A 14,656-nucleotide genomic window follows, 5' to 3' on the forward strand; every position below is an offset into this window, starting at 1 on the left:
AAAAATAAGACAACCTTAGACTTCCTTGACAAAACTACAGTGGAGCTTGAAGACCAAAAGAAATGATTTCTATTATCTAGCTACCTCCCAATTGAGAGGAACAAATGGCTTTGATTCAGCTTGATGAAAGGAAAAGTTTGGAAACTCCCAAATGCAATTTTCTGAGTGCTGGAAGGGAGAAATATGACTAACAGTTAGCAAATGTCAGCAGAGAATTAAGGAAAATGTATCATTTCATTCCTTAGAAAAACATTTTTGAGTGCCTACTATGTAGGAGGCTCATTGTTAGGCAACGTGAGGGGTACAAGAATGATTAATAGAGTTAAGAAGAGGAAATAAGAGACAGGCACAAAAATCTGTAACATCAAGTAAGATGAACTGAAGTCTTAAAAGAGAAGTGTGAGGAAAATTCTACGGTAAGACTTCATGAAAATGGTATGTCAGCTGGGCCTTAAAGGAATTTTTACAGGCATGGATTGGAAAGATAGTACTCTAGGAAGGGAAAATAACCATGAGAAAAGGAAAAAAGAAAAGGCCAGAAACTTCAGTATGCTATTTAGCAAGAAGTACAGAGTATATAGAGGGAAGGTGAAGTTAAGGCTGGAAAGAAAGGTAAAATCATGGATGGCCTTAAGTGTTCGTTCATCTGAGAAGCTTGGCTTTTAAGCCTTACACAATGCACAGCTCTTTAAAATCTGTAAGCAGAAGAATGGCATGATGAAAGCTGTGTCTTAGGAAAGATTATTAATAAGGAAGAAGTATAGAAAATAAATTGGGCAGAGGAGAAGACGTAATACTGGGAAATAATTCAGGAAGCTGCTGTTGTAATCTAGGAGGAATGGAAAGAGGAAAAGGATGAGAGCAAGTTAGAAAACAGGATTCATTAGATTAACTCAATGAGTGATGGGGATACAGCCGTGAGAAAGACAGAAGAATCAAAGATGGCCCTAAGATTTCAATACTAAGCATATGTCTAGGACTGAAATGTCAGTGACAGTGAAATCAGAATTAGGAGCTGGTTTGGGAGTTTACATAAAAATAGATAATATTTACATAGCATGTTGCTATGTACAAAGTGGCTTGACATATAACAGCATTTGAAGAAGAAACTGAATTTGAAATTGGGCATGTTAATTTTCAAGTACAATTACAGCAAAATATCAGCAAATACTGATATAGCAAAAAAAATAGTTAGGAAAGAAGGATAGAGATGAAAAAAGTAGTATTCAGGAGAGAGCTCAACTCTTTCTTTGGAGGTGATTTGTAAGAATTGATCATTGAAGTCATGAGTGTAGTTAGGATCACCAGGAATATAGCACAGGAAGAAGACTCAAGAACCAAATACAAAGCCTTGCAACCTACAATGAAACCATTCCTTAGAATAAAAGGACAATGAACAGATGAATGAGTAAATGCTTTTCTATAACAGTCCTGAAGTCTTGTTGATTTCATGTATATTAGGATCTGTTTTTACCAAACAGAAGTCAGTATGACTCTGAAAAAGAAATATCTGCCTAATGGAGTATTATAATATTCTAATAAGGACTAATGCAAGAAATGATAAAGAATGGTCAACTAAACGTGATTTAAAAATTTCTGCTCAGGTTTCTACTGCTAGGTTCTTAAATGTTAGAATAATTAAGAATAAATCTTACTCGTCAACTTAAATGACCCATACCTGCTATCCTATTTAAATTATAACACCCAAACTCTGAAAATGGTGTTGGCTAGAATTGGTGGGAAAAAAATTTGGTCTGGACCAAAGTATATAGAAGTAGGGGGAAAAAAAACTACAGGGCAACTACAATGATGTAAATGAAAACAACCCTTAGAGAGATGAGAGAACTTTAATTGTCTATAATGATCCATCTTGCACTAGAAAATACTAGAGGAGGAAACATACTTCCCTCCTCTTCACAGATAGACAAGGAAAGAGAGAAGCAGAGTAGTGCATACCTGGTCAGATTCAACTGCCATGCTAGTAGATCTTGCTACTAAAATATCCCAAACAGATAAATAGCCTTAAATAGCTATATTCCACAACCTCTCTTCGGAACCCAATCCAGTGGTTTGTATACCTTTTCTCCTGTAATCACAGTGATGGATTTTTTTCCCCAGTCCAAAGTAGAAATGACAAACTTCTGTTCCTCATCTCTCATTAATAATCCTTCACACACTTCAAAAATCCTTAGTTCAATTCAACATTTATTACCCATCAATCTAATCATCTCTAGGGTAATCACAATTCCTCTAACTTTTCCTCCCATAAGTCACAATTTCCATCTTTTTAATCATTTCCGTGGCTCTTCTTTGAATTCTCTCCAAATCTTCTCATAGCTTTAAGAACCAATTCCAGAACTTAAGAGGCTCTAATAAGAACCTGTTGTTGCTGCTCAGTCACTTCAGACTCCAGAAGTTCTTGACCCCATTTGGGTTTTTCTTGGCAAGATACTGGAGTGGTTTGCCATTTCCTTCTCCAGTTCATTTTATAGATGAGAAAACTGACGCAAACAAGGTTAAGTGACTTGCCCAAGGTCACGCAGCTAGTAAGTGTCTGAGGCCAGGTCTGAACTCATGAACATGAGTTTTCATAATTCCAAGCCCTGTGCTCTATCCACTGCACCACCTAGCTTTCTTAATAAAAGCCTAACCAACGCCCATTAGAGGAGCAAAATGATCTTCTCATTCTTCCATTTTGTATGCTATTTCTAATCCAGCACAGTACTGTGTTTTTCTTTTCTAGTAACATTATATTCTTCCTTCAAAACTGCTCTCAGAATGACTCTCTTCCACTCCACTCCTGTTACGATCATCATACAGAAACCCCTCACCTAAGGATTCAATTCTGGTAAAAGTCTGCTGGCTAGTAAGTCTTTTTCTACTAGAATCTAATCTGTATACCACCACTTGACTAATCTTCCTCGAACAATTTTAAATCATCCTTTCACTGTTCCATACCTTCCAATGGCTCAATTTAATTAAATAAACATTTCTTAAGTGGTGACTAGATGCTGGCCAAACAGTCACCCTGGGCACGAAATGCCAGGCTACAAAGACAAAGATGAAAACAGTCTCTGACTTCAAAGAATTTAACCCTCTGCTGGGGAAAAGGTCAGCATTGTCTACAACTTCAGGTCTAACTTAGAAGATGATGTCTTTTCATAGATAGAAAGGCCTTCAGAGACTATACAGTTCATATTGGACCAAGAATATCTTGTGTAATCTCTGTAAGTGATAACCATGCTTTGGCTCGAAAAACCTTTAGTAATGAGGAATCAACAGAAAGAAAGCCCATTTCATCTCTGATTACTCTATTTATTAATAAGTTTTCTTTTCCATTGAACTGAAACCTCACTCTGAGCAACTTCCATCAAGTACTCTAGTGATCTGCCCTGTGGGTCTAAGTAGAACAGATTTAATCTTTCTTTTACATAACTGCCTTTCAAATGCTTGAAGGTAGCCATTGCATCCCACATAAATTGTCCTTGCTACTGCCTCAAAGGCCAGCCAGCTAGGTGGCATAATGGATAGAACACTACTAGGCTTTGAATCATGAAGACTCATCTTCGTGAGTTCAAATCCAGCCTCAGACACTTACTAGCTGTGTGACCCTGGGCAAGTCACTTAACCTTGCTTGCCTCAGTTCCTTAGCTATAAAATGAGCTGGAGAAGCAAATGGCAAACCACTCCGGTATCTTTGCCAAGAACACCCTAAAATGGGGTTACAGAAAGTAGGAATGAACAACGAATAAACTCACCACCCACAATTTCTTTACCCAGTCCTCCTGGGGCATTATTTATAGTCCCCTCATCATCACCATTTCTTTCTGAACCAGTTCCAGCTTATCAATGTCCTTCTTGAAAATGTGATATAAAACACAATAATCTAAATATCATCTAACTAAGAAAGGATGCATCAAAAACAGAATATCCATTATTCTAGTGACTAATATTTCTCTTAAGCTAGCCTAAGATCAAATTATATTTTTTGGCAAAATTATATATTCAACACTCATGATGATGTTGCCTTCCTGAGATCTACTTCTGAACGGTTGTCTGCTTGAGCTCCCTAATCTTGTAATTGTGATGTTGATTCTTCTACCCTAATCCAAAGCAAATATACATTTATCTACATTAAATTTTATCCCATGTGTCCATCAATTTAACTTGTTGAGGACTTTTATGGATTTTGATTCTGTCATCCAACATGCCCCAGATTCATGCCATCTGCAAATCTGATAAGCACGTGACCTATTCATTCACCTAAATTATTAATAAAAATATTGAAAGGAAGAAGCCCAAAGTTATATGGATTTGGAGTAATGAAAGACAGAAGTTCAAGCCTTGCCTTATACAATGAAAATCCCAAATGGGGTCACAAAGAGTCAGCACACAAATGAAATGACTGAATAACAACCATCTGCCTTTAGACTTTTCACTTCCCAATCCAATCTTCATACAACTACTAAAGGAATATCCTCAAGGCCTTCCTGGCTCACAATTCGTAAGCACTAATATTCTATATTCTAATTTCTTTTGGAGTTGCTTACATACGTGAATAAATTAAAGTCCCTTGAGACCAAAAATTGTTGGTTTTTTTCCATCTTTGTTTCCCAAGAGTTTAGCATGGAACTCTGCCTATCATAGACTCATAATGACGGTTCAATTAAATTCCTTTCTTTCTCTCAAAGTGCTGGGCACAAAATGCGAAAATAATAAGTGTTCAATAAACAGATAGCGATGCCTGATTTATTCATTTCTTAATCATAGATAATCTTTAGGTCAGGAGCCACAAGGAAGTTTGGATGGAAGCCACCAAGAATGTGCCCAACTTCTCAGAGTCCTGGGGCCTTAAGAGTGTCAGTCACCATAGGCGTCTGGGTAGTGATATACAGGCTAGTCCAAATCATATTCCCATAGACAAAGCAACTTGGATGTGGCGAAGCCAATGCTGTTAACTGAAACACTGACAACACAGATAACATACTTTACTCTGTCTCAGTTCTTTCATATTAAAAATAAAAGAGAAGGTTCGACTAGAAGAATACAGAGGTCCAGCTCTCCAACCTATGATGTGCTATGATCCCTATCTATTACCATCAGAGTTAGAGCAGAGTGAGCTTTATCCCCCAACAGCGAGGCCATAATGGGCTTAGCCTAGAATAGAGTAATGGATAAGAATCTATAACATGCAGTAAGAAGACCTGGCTGAACGTGCACAGTATATGACTGCGATGAAACCCTGCTGTGCTGTAAGAAATGATGAACTCGATTTTAGGAAAACATGGATAGACTTGAATGAAATAATGAAGAGTAAAACGTGCAGAGCCAGGAGAGCACTGTGTATATTAACAGCATTACTGTTTTAAGAACTTGGAGCAACTATGTCATTTTCACTATTGTAAATACCTACAAAGGACCTATAAGGAAAGACACCAACTGCATTCAAAAAAGGAACTAATAAATAGATCTATAGAATGGTTTTACATATATATGTGTATATATATATATATATAATATATACAGATACACACACACACACACACACACACCTATTTGTGTCTAATGGTAGCCATCTCTACGGTGGGGGGGAGGGGGAGAAAATAAAGGAAAAAAAAAGAAAAAAAGAAAGTATTATGTATTTAAAAGGAATAGCAAGTTGTAATAGATTTGCAGTTTCATGTGCAATAATCCTTTTTTTTTCTATTTCATTATGTTATGGAAATGGTTGTTTTGTTTCTTAAGTTCAGAATAAAATAAATAAATAAAAAAGACCTGGGTTCCAATTAGGCTGAACTCTACGACCTTGAGGAAATCACTTAACTTCTCTCAGATCCCACTTCCACATTTGTGAAAATTTTATTAAGATGTTTAGGGACAGCTAGGCGGCGCAGTGGATGGAGCACCAGCCCTGGAATCAGGATCCAGCCTCAGACACTTGACACTGTCTGTGTGACCTTGGACAAGTCACTTAGCCCAACTGCCTTGCCTTCCCTCCTCCCAAAAAAAGAAATGTTTAAGACATTGTGCTGGGGCCTTTAAATGCAAAGGCTAAAAAAAACTAGTTTCCTTAAAGGAAATTACATCGTCCTTAGATCCGAAGAGGTTGAGAAAAAGAGATATGAAGGATGGTGAGCAGAGCGCTGACTTGGGAGTCAGGAGGCCTAGGTTCAAATCCTGACTTTTGCCACTCACTACTCCCCCTTCCCCCCACCGTTGATCTCAGGCAAATGACTTCACCTTGGTCCCTCACTTTCCTCATCTACAAAAGGAGAGAGTTGGACTGGGTGACTGTCACGGCTCATCTCATCTCCAGATCTCTGTTGCAAGTACAATACAAGGGTGGCAGAAAGGAAGGAGGGAAGGCAAGGTGCAAAGAGAGCGGCAAATAAAATACACCGTGAGGATCTGAGGAAGAAAAGGATTCTTTCACCTGGGGAGGGCGGGGAAGATTCATGGAGTATGTAGTGGAGCCTGGCAGGAATAATAATGACACGCTTGTACGGCGCTTCGAGATTTGCCAAGCACCTTATAAATACGGCCTCATTTTATGTTCACAACAACCCTAGCAGGTGAGTATTATTATCTTTCTCCATTTAACAAATGAGGAAACTGAGGCTGAAATAACTAGCCCGGGGTCACAGAGGCAAGTATGAGCCTGAGTCAGGGTTTGAACTCAGGGCTCCCTCACTCCAAGTCCAGTGCTCCACCCACGCTGAATTATGAACATTTTACATTAGGATTAAAGACTGGATAATGACACTTTTACTGCCTGCTTTGTAGCACTTTATAAAACTGCAAAGGCATTAGGTAAATATAAGTTACTATAACTATTTTAATTTGCAAGTAGCCTTTTGCCTTTCTCCTTCAAGACATCATTAGTAAACTTCAACCTCCCCCCTATTTCATTATTCAGATCATTGGGGGGAAAATTGGCATTGTAGGAATCAGAAGGCTTCCTGAAGAGCTCCACTGACCATGCCCGCTCAGATTACTCCTGAAATCTTCAAGCATGACATCGAAATAATTTATAGCCTCCTCTCCCCCCAAGTAAAGGGCCCTATAGTCATGGCTATGAAGGTATATAAGGCGTCAATTCTACTTAAAATGGCAAGACCCAATGAGGAATATTAAAAGCTTTTCATATGATACCCTCCAAAATATGGCACTGCCATTTTCACAGCTCTTTGGAGACTTAGTATAAATTTAGAAGGTCAATGCTACTTTTCTGCGTTCTCTCTCTCTCTCTCTCTCTCTCTCTCTCTCTCTCTCTCTCTCTCTCTCTCCAGCTGTGTTCTTCAGAGGTCAAACAGGTAATTCTGAATTTAACTGGCAAAGAGCAGACTCCCTCATAATCTAACCTGTGAAATCAGGAAGCTGGCAACTGGTTGTCCTTCAATAAACAGAAGCCTGCCACTCTCTAAGCCCATTTGTGTGATGAATGAGCAGCTTTTAGGACTGTCCAATTTTTTTTTCAGCTGCCTGTTCACAGCTTAGGAGTTAAGAACCAGGGATGTGTGGTCTGTACTCTCTTCTGAGGAGAACAACACCTGTCTTGTTCTTGAAACCATAAACCTGGTCATTGCCCCAAGCCCACAGACTGCTCCTACTTACTTCTCAGTATTGATCGATTCTGAACAAGGCCACGTTTCTTTCTTTTCTGATTCATATGATTACACTGAGGCATAAAACATATCCTTAGAAAAAAGGAATGGAAAAAAAATCAATCCTAACTTAAAAATCACAGAAAATTTAATTACAGATAAATTTCCAGGCTAATACAAATATAAAACCATAAAAAACAATAAGGGGAAAAGGGTCCCTGGGTCTTAGGAGAGGTGGCTTGGTGCAGTGGAGTGTGCTAAACTTAAAGCCAGGAAAGACTTGAGTTCAAATCGTTCATCAGACACTTAATAGCTATGAGCAAGTGACTTAACGTCCCAAAGCCTCAGTTCCCTCAGCTGTAAAGAGGATAGGTTTGAATAGCTGACCTACAAGGTCCTCCTTCCAGTTCTAAATCTCTGATCCCATGAAAGATTTTCTGATCCAGTGTATCCATGCCTACAAGTAACTGAACAGGGACAGTTTTGTAAAGAATCATATTAACGGTGCCTTTTATCCATGCTGTTCAGTCATTCTTCAGTCATGTCAGACCCTTCATGACCCTTTGGGGTTTTCTTGGCAAAAATACTGAAGTGGTTTGCCATTTCTTTCTTCTAGCTCATTTTATCAATGAGGAAACTGAGGCAAACAGGGTTAAGTGACTTGTCCAGCGTCACAGAGCTAGTGCCTGAGACTGGATTTGAACTCAGGAAGATGGATCTTCCCGACTCCAGGGCCAGTACTCTATCCACTGAACCACCTAGCTGCCCCTGCCTTTTACCTACAAGTACATAATATTTTTGAATTACCTAATTATAAAAAGCTCACAATTACATAACATTTCAGATTACAAGGTGCCTTTTTCATGACAGCTCTGTGAAACAGGCCACATGTAAACACTACGATGCCCACTTTACAGATCACAGTATTTGGAAATTAAAGAACTGTAGTGGTAATCTTGTCCAGCCTCTTCATTTCACAAGAAAGAGAAACTGAGGCTCATAGTGGCATGTACAAGGTCAGCCAACTAGCAGAAAGCATGACCCAGATTCAATCTCACATCTTCTGACTACATGAGACACATCTGTGGGACCTGGAGTAAGGGAGACTTGAATTTCATCTTGCCTCAAATACTAGCTATGTGATGCTAGGCAAGCCACTTACTCTTTCTTAGATTCAGCTTCTTCATAGGGAAAAATGAAGACAATGATAGCATCTACCTCATAGGATTGGTATGAGGATCAAGTAAGACAGATAGTGCAGGTAAAATATATTGTAAAGCTGAAAGCCTATATAAACGTTAGCTAAGCACAGTGGTCTTTCAATGGCTGTCACCTACAATGGGCCATCTTGGAAGTCTCTGACTAGTATGAAACCATGGAACTAAGAAGAATAATAGGGAAAGAACTAAAGAGAGATATGTCTGCCCCCAAAAATCCCAAAGTTGTTTTGAAATAACTATCACAGAATAATTTAAAGAAAGAGCCAACTTAAAGTGGTAGCTTTAATATAACAATCATGTTGTGTTTTGCTTTGTTTTGGTCAGTGTAATGACCATCTTTGTAACTGAAAGAATTCAACGGCCAAGCTATGATCAGAAAAACCAAAAAACCTCACTTTCCTTGTGAAAACCTCCCCCCAACACTTTCTGTTCTTTGACCTCTCCCCTAAGGGAAGTTAAAAATGTACATTTGCTGCCAGTTAAGTATGGGAAGTGTGGGATGAAGAGAAATGTTTACTTTTTCAAGGATAACATAGTCATCTCCCTAGTTCTCTCTCTTTTTTTTTTGAAGGCCATCTGGAGTTTTCTAAGTGTATCTGGAAAAGAACAAAATATGAAAAAAAAAATTTAAATCCTATAGTCTCACACTCTTAAATAATGTAGTCAAAATACTGGATCAAGAAAATATAACCAAAGACCCATGAAAGTCTCAGGAAGGTGGGATCTCCATCATGAACCATTCTCCATTCCATCAATGACATCGAGACCTCCTCCATGTTCCTTCACCATAAAACCTAAGAGACTAATGGCCACCAATAAGAAAGAAGACACCGCCTGACATTCCCCGGTCCCAGTCTTAGCACAGGCTCCTCAGAAGGACTATGAGGGACAGGAAAGAAAAATGGCTTCCCAGAGTTCCAAATCCTCTATTATCATCATACAAGTCTCCGGACTACCATCTCCACTGAGAGGCTGTATCTCTCTGCTCCAATCAACTCAACATTCACTGGTTCTTCATCTAGAAGATTAATGTTTTTTCACTTGCTTAATTAATTAATTAATCAATTAATTAATGTTTTTACTTGCCCTGTGATACTAGCTCCCATCTGCTAAGGCACAAACCCTCTTTCTTTTCCATCCCTTCTGGGAGCCTGGGCCATCAATCATTTTGCTCACTAGCATCTTTCCCTCCATAATGACATGCCCCTCACTACCTAGGAATGGCAGCCATCCATCTCCCCTAACCTCTAAGAATCATTCACTCGACCCCTCCCGCCAGCTTGTGTGTGTGTGTGTTCAGTTCAAATCTCTCTGTCAAATTTGCATTTCTAACTAACTTATGGATATACTCCCCTAGATATCCTGCTGATATGTTATACTCAAGGTCTGAGTATCTTCCCCATAACCTACCCTACCCCAAACTTATCTGCTTCAGGTATAGGCACTACCAGACTCCTAGCTAGCCAGATCTCTAACCCTGGAGCCATGTTTGACTTTCCCCTCTTCCTCCCCACCCACCCTACATCCAATCAGTTGCCAGCTCTTGCCAATTTTACCTCCATAACACTATTCTATGCTCTTACATGATCATAATCCCAGTTCTGATCCAGGTCACATCTTGCACAGTTTGTTCTTATAAATGGTCTCCCTGCTTCCCATCTCTCCACTATCCAAAACATCCTTCCCAACTCTGAAAAATCATCTTCTAAGTCACATATCCGACCATTCCAATCCCCTACTCAATAACATTCAATAGCTCTCTATTACTTCAAAGACAAAATGCAAGCTCCTTAGTCCAGCATTTAAGATTCTAGAAGATATACTGCAATATACCATTACCCCCCCTCATCTCACCTTACTCCTCTTTGTGCACTCTCTGTGCCTTCCAAATTGGGACTATGTAGTCAGTGAACTTGACTTTCCATCTCCTGCCTTGTTGCATTTATATAGGCCTCCTGGCGTACCTTCACTCTATTCTTTCCACCTCTGCTTCTTTTGAAATGTTGGCCTTCCTTCAAGGCTCAGTTTGGTTGCCACCTCCTAAATGAAGTCTTCTTCCCTAGCTCACTCTCCCATTCTTATTGCTCTCTCCTTCAAATGCTCCTTTAGCACTATTCTCTGTATCTCTCCAGCTTATTACTACCCTTACCTGGGTACCTGTTACATCTCACTAGAAGAACTTAAACTTTTTGAAGACAGGAGCTTTCGTTTCTGTTTGTTGTTATTTCTTTGCCCAGAGCCTAGCCCAACACCAGCAGATACTACACATTTAACCTTAAACTAATACAATTTTGTAAACAAAATCCATGCTTTTCAGGGAACATGACCTTCCTCTAGCTGGGGAATTTGTTGATACAATGCATAAACCAATTCAATTTAATAATTCAGTTCAACAAATGTTGGCCCACACTAGTATCTACTATGTGCCCAGCACTATACTAACACACTAGGTAACAAAAGGTAACCCAGCAAACTAGATAACAAAAGGGGCCTGACCCTAATGAATTTACAATCTGGCTAAAAGGACTACACACACAAAATGTTAAGAATAACAGAAAAAACAAAGCTACTATAATGAATAGAGAACACAAGTTCTATAGAATGTCTTTGAATCTTAAAAGTTAGAAGAGAACTCAGAAATCATATAATTAATTACACATCAGAACCATAAATGGCGTCTACATTATCTCTAACAAGTGGTCCTCTAGCTACTGCTTAAGGACCTCTAGTGATAAGAAAAGTCCTGGAGGGAGAACTTTCCATTTTTGGATGGTTTTAACTGAGATAAAGTTTTTCTTCATGTTCCATGAAAGGACACCCCTCTGTAATCTCAACAATACCAATAAATCAAACATTTCTTAGATGTCTATGGTGTAAAAAACTAACAGAATCAGCACCAGGGACAATGTGATGTTTAATAAAAGAGGTTCCCTGCTGTCCAGAAGCGGACAATCTAGTTGACATGGACTTGAAGGAATGGAATCATAACATTTCCCACCACAATCTCAGTTCTGCAACTTACTATCTGTGTGAAAGTGGGCAAATCAATTAACCTTTTGAAGCATCAATTTCCTTATCTGCAATATGAGGGAACCACACTAGATAACTGCTAAAATTCCCCCCACTACCACACATAACCTAGCTCTTAATCTATGATCCTGTGATTGAAGGAGAAGATACCAACACTGACAGCTCCAACAACAATAATATCAGTGTACATTATATTACAAAGTACCCAGTGAAGAACCCTGTGAAGTCTGGAGGGGGGAAGATATTGAGCCATGGGGAGGAGGGGAAGGAAGTGGTATACTACCTTCATCCATCCCACCTTCACCTCAAATGTGATCTTCTCCAGGAAACTATTCTAATACCTTAGTGGGTAGGTATCCTCCTCCCCTGTACCACTACCCTGTACACAGCAGACATTTAATAAATGTATGTCAATTGATTGATTGCTTTCCCAAAGGAACCAGGAAGACCAAATGACCCCTAAAGTGACAGTAGTGCTTAAGAACTTGATGAATTCCAGGAAAAGAATGTGGGCTTTAGTCTTTCTCTAGTTACATGCTGACCTATGGTGTAAGGCCACTTAGCATAATGCTCTTCCTCCCCTTTCCCACTGATTCCTAGCACCCTTATCTAGATGCCCTAGGGATCAATCTCTTCTCTACAAGTTCCTGAGCACAGAATGAGCTCTCTAAAACTTAGCCAAGGCAGACGAGGCTAGTTCATAGCCTGTTGAGAACAGACTCATGCCCTGGGTGACATTTTAAACAGTAATGAAAACTCCCAGGCTTTGTGGAATCCCAGCTGCAGCTCTGGCTGAGAGAACAGGATGTGGAATTGTGTGTCAATGAATGCGGCGGCGGGGGGGGGGGGGGGGGGGGGGGGGGGGGGGGGCCTTTCTTTTTTTTTCTGAGAAACAGAAAACAGTGAATAACTTTGAGCTGATGGCTCCATAATGAGGCAGTCACAGGACTGGCTGGTCAATATTTAAGCTACAAAAGTTAATGTATTAATGGATATTTTCCTTCCCCTTGAAGAGATAGCTGGAAACTTTTAGCCCATAAATACTCTGCACATATTAAATGAGGTGATATGAGGACAACATGATAGTATTATTAAAAAATCATAACTAGACCCCATTACAGATTAACTCAAATGTGAACAGACTTCTGTCTTTACTGAATGCAGTATATGTTGAGGTGGTAATATAAGCCAGAAAACATTAGGGAAATCACTTCTTAGTTGAGAACAAGTAAGTGAATAGGCAATAATGCACTCCCAGAGAAAATATGTCATAAAAGAAATTTTCACTCTTCCTCCTATAGATGGCTGCCATTTTGAAAATGCACCAAGGAATCATAGACCATTCAAAATAAAAAAATACCATAGAAATCATCTAGGTACCTAGACAAGAGAAAGGAGGGCAGAGGGACTTGAGGCAAGGAGGGTAATTAAGTAGCTACTGCAATACAATCTAAGCAATAGCTGAAGAGGATTCCATCAAACCTAAATTCTATGCAACTTTCCACCCATACTTCTTAGTTCTACTCTCTGAGTCTTATCTCCCACATATAGAACAGGCCTTCAAATACTTGACAACGGCTCCATCATCTGGTGTCCCACGTCTCATTCACAGAACATTCAAAGGAATTTAAGGTCATGACAGTTAAAATAGCTCATATTATATAGTATGGCATCTTCATGGCACAGTGGAGAGAGCACTGGGACTGGAGTCAGTAAGTTCAAATATGGCCTCGAGTATTTACTGACTGTGACTCTGGGCAAGTCACTCAACCTCTGTTTGCCTCAGTTTCCTTAAGTATAAAATAGGGATAATAATGGCACCTACCTCACAGGGTTCTTATGAGAATTATTTCATAATAACATCTGCAAAATGCACACTGTTGTTCTTGTCAAGTTTCAGCTGCATCCAAATCTTAGTGATCCCATTTGGAGTTTTCTTGCCAGAAATAATGGAGTGATTTGCTGCCCCACTGCCCCACCCAGCTGCTCCCCACACATAGTAGGCACTATATATATATATATATATATATGTGTGTGTGTGTGTGTGTGTGTATTATAATATATGTTTATTCCCTTCCCATTTGAGTTTTAAGATGTACAAAGAATGTTATTTAAAAAAAAAAAAGAAATAAGTAGGTTGGCGGGTAACCTAAAAAATTGCAACTCCCTAGCTAATTCACTTAAATTAAGCAATTCACTCAACTCTGTCAGGATCTGCCATGATCTGGGCATACCTTTAAGGCCACTACATCTCTTCACCCACCAACATGCCTACTTGGATTCTTAGGATATGGTAAGAGGGAGCAGTGAGTCCCAGTGAATTGGAGCTGCTAAGTGCGTACTTGCCTCCCTTGCCATGAAGCGGCTGCCAAGAAAAAAAATAGAGGTGACAGGACCAGACTTGCCTGAAAACACTACTTACCTTTCTCAAGGGCCTCACAAGGAAGGCTCCTTTTTAGGTGCCCACCTCTCCATTGCCAATACCAGATACATTTTTGGATTGTCCAGAATGTCACTTCTAGATGGTCCTATCAAGGATCATTGCTAATAGTGTCATGTTATATGGCATATAAACTTCCCCAGGATGAGAGTTCCCTAAGGATATTCTTTAACATGAAATTTTTGCCAACTTGGTATATGGTCTGGAAGTCCTATGTTCAAATCCAGTCTCAGATACCAACTATTTGACCCTGGGTATGTCACTTAAGCTCTCTCTGATTCGGTTTCCTCACCTGTAAAATGCGTATAATGACAGCACCTACCTGATAGGGTAGTTAACATGTATAGCCCCTTTACAAACTT

At 39.4% G+C, this 14,656-nt stretch overlaps 1 protein-coding gene across 3 annotated transcripts in view; it reads right to left on the reverse strand.

Moving 5' to 3' along the window:
* Nucleotides 1-14,656, reverse strand: part of TNS3 (tensin 3) — a 424,477-nt gene that overhangs the window by 227,838 nt on the left and 181,983 nt on the right. The window contains exon 1 of one of the 3 annotated variants that reach the window (XM_036738322.1): nt 7,615-7,632. The exons of the other annotated variants lie outside the window; for them this stretch is intronic. The gene's annotated coding sequence lies outside the window, so the exon portion shown is untranslated. Of the gene's footprint in view, nt 1-7,614; nt 7,633-14,656 lie in introns of those variants that run through there. 3 annotated transcript variants of the gene reach the window in all.

This window comes from Trichosurus vulpecula, chromosome 9 (genome assembly GCF_011100635.1).
Source record: "Trichosurus vulpecula isolate mTriVul1 chromosome 9, mTriVul1.pri, whole genome shotgun sequence".
Classification (NCBI taxonomy): Eukaryota; Metazoa; Chordata; class Mammalia; order Diprotodontia; family Phalangeridae; genus Trichosurus; species Trichosurus vulpecula.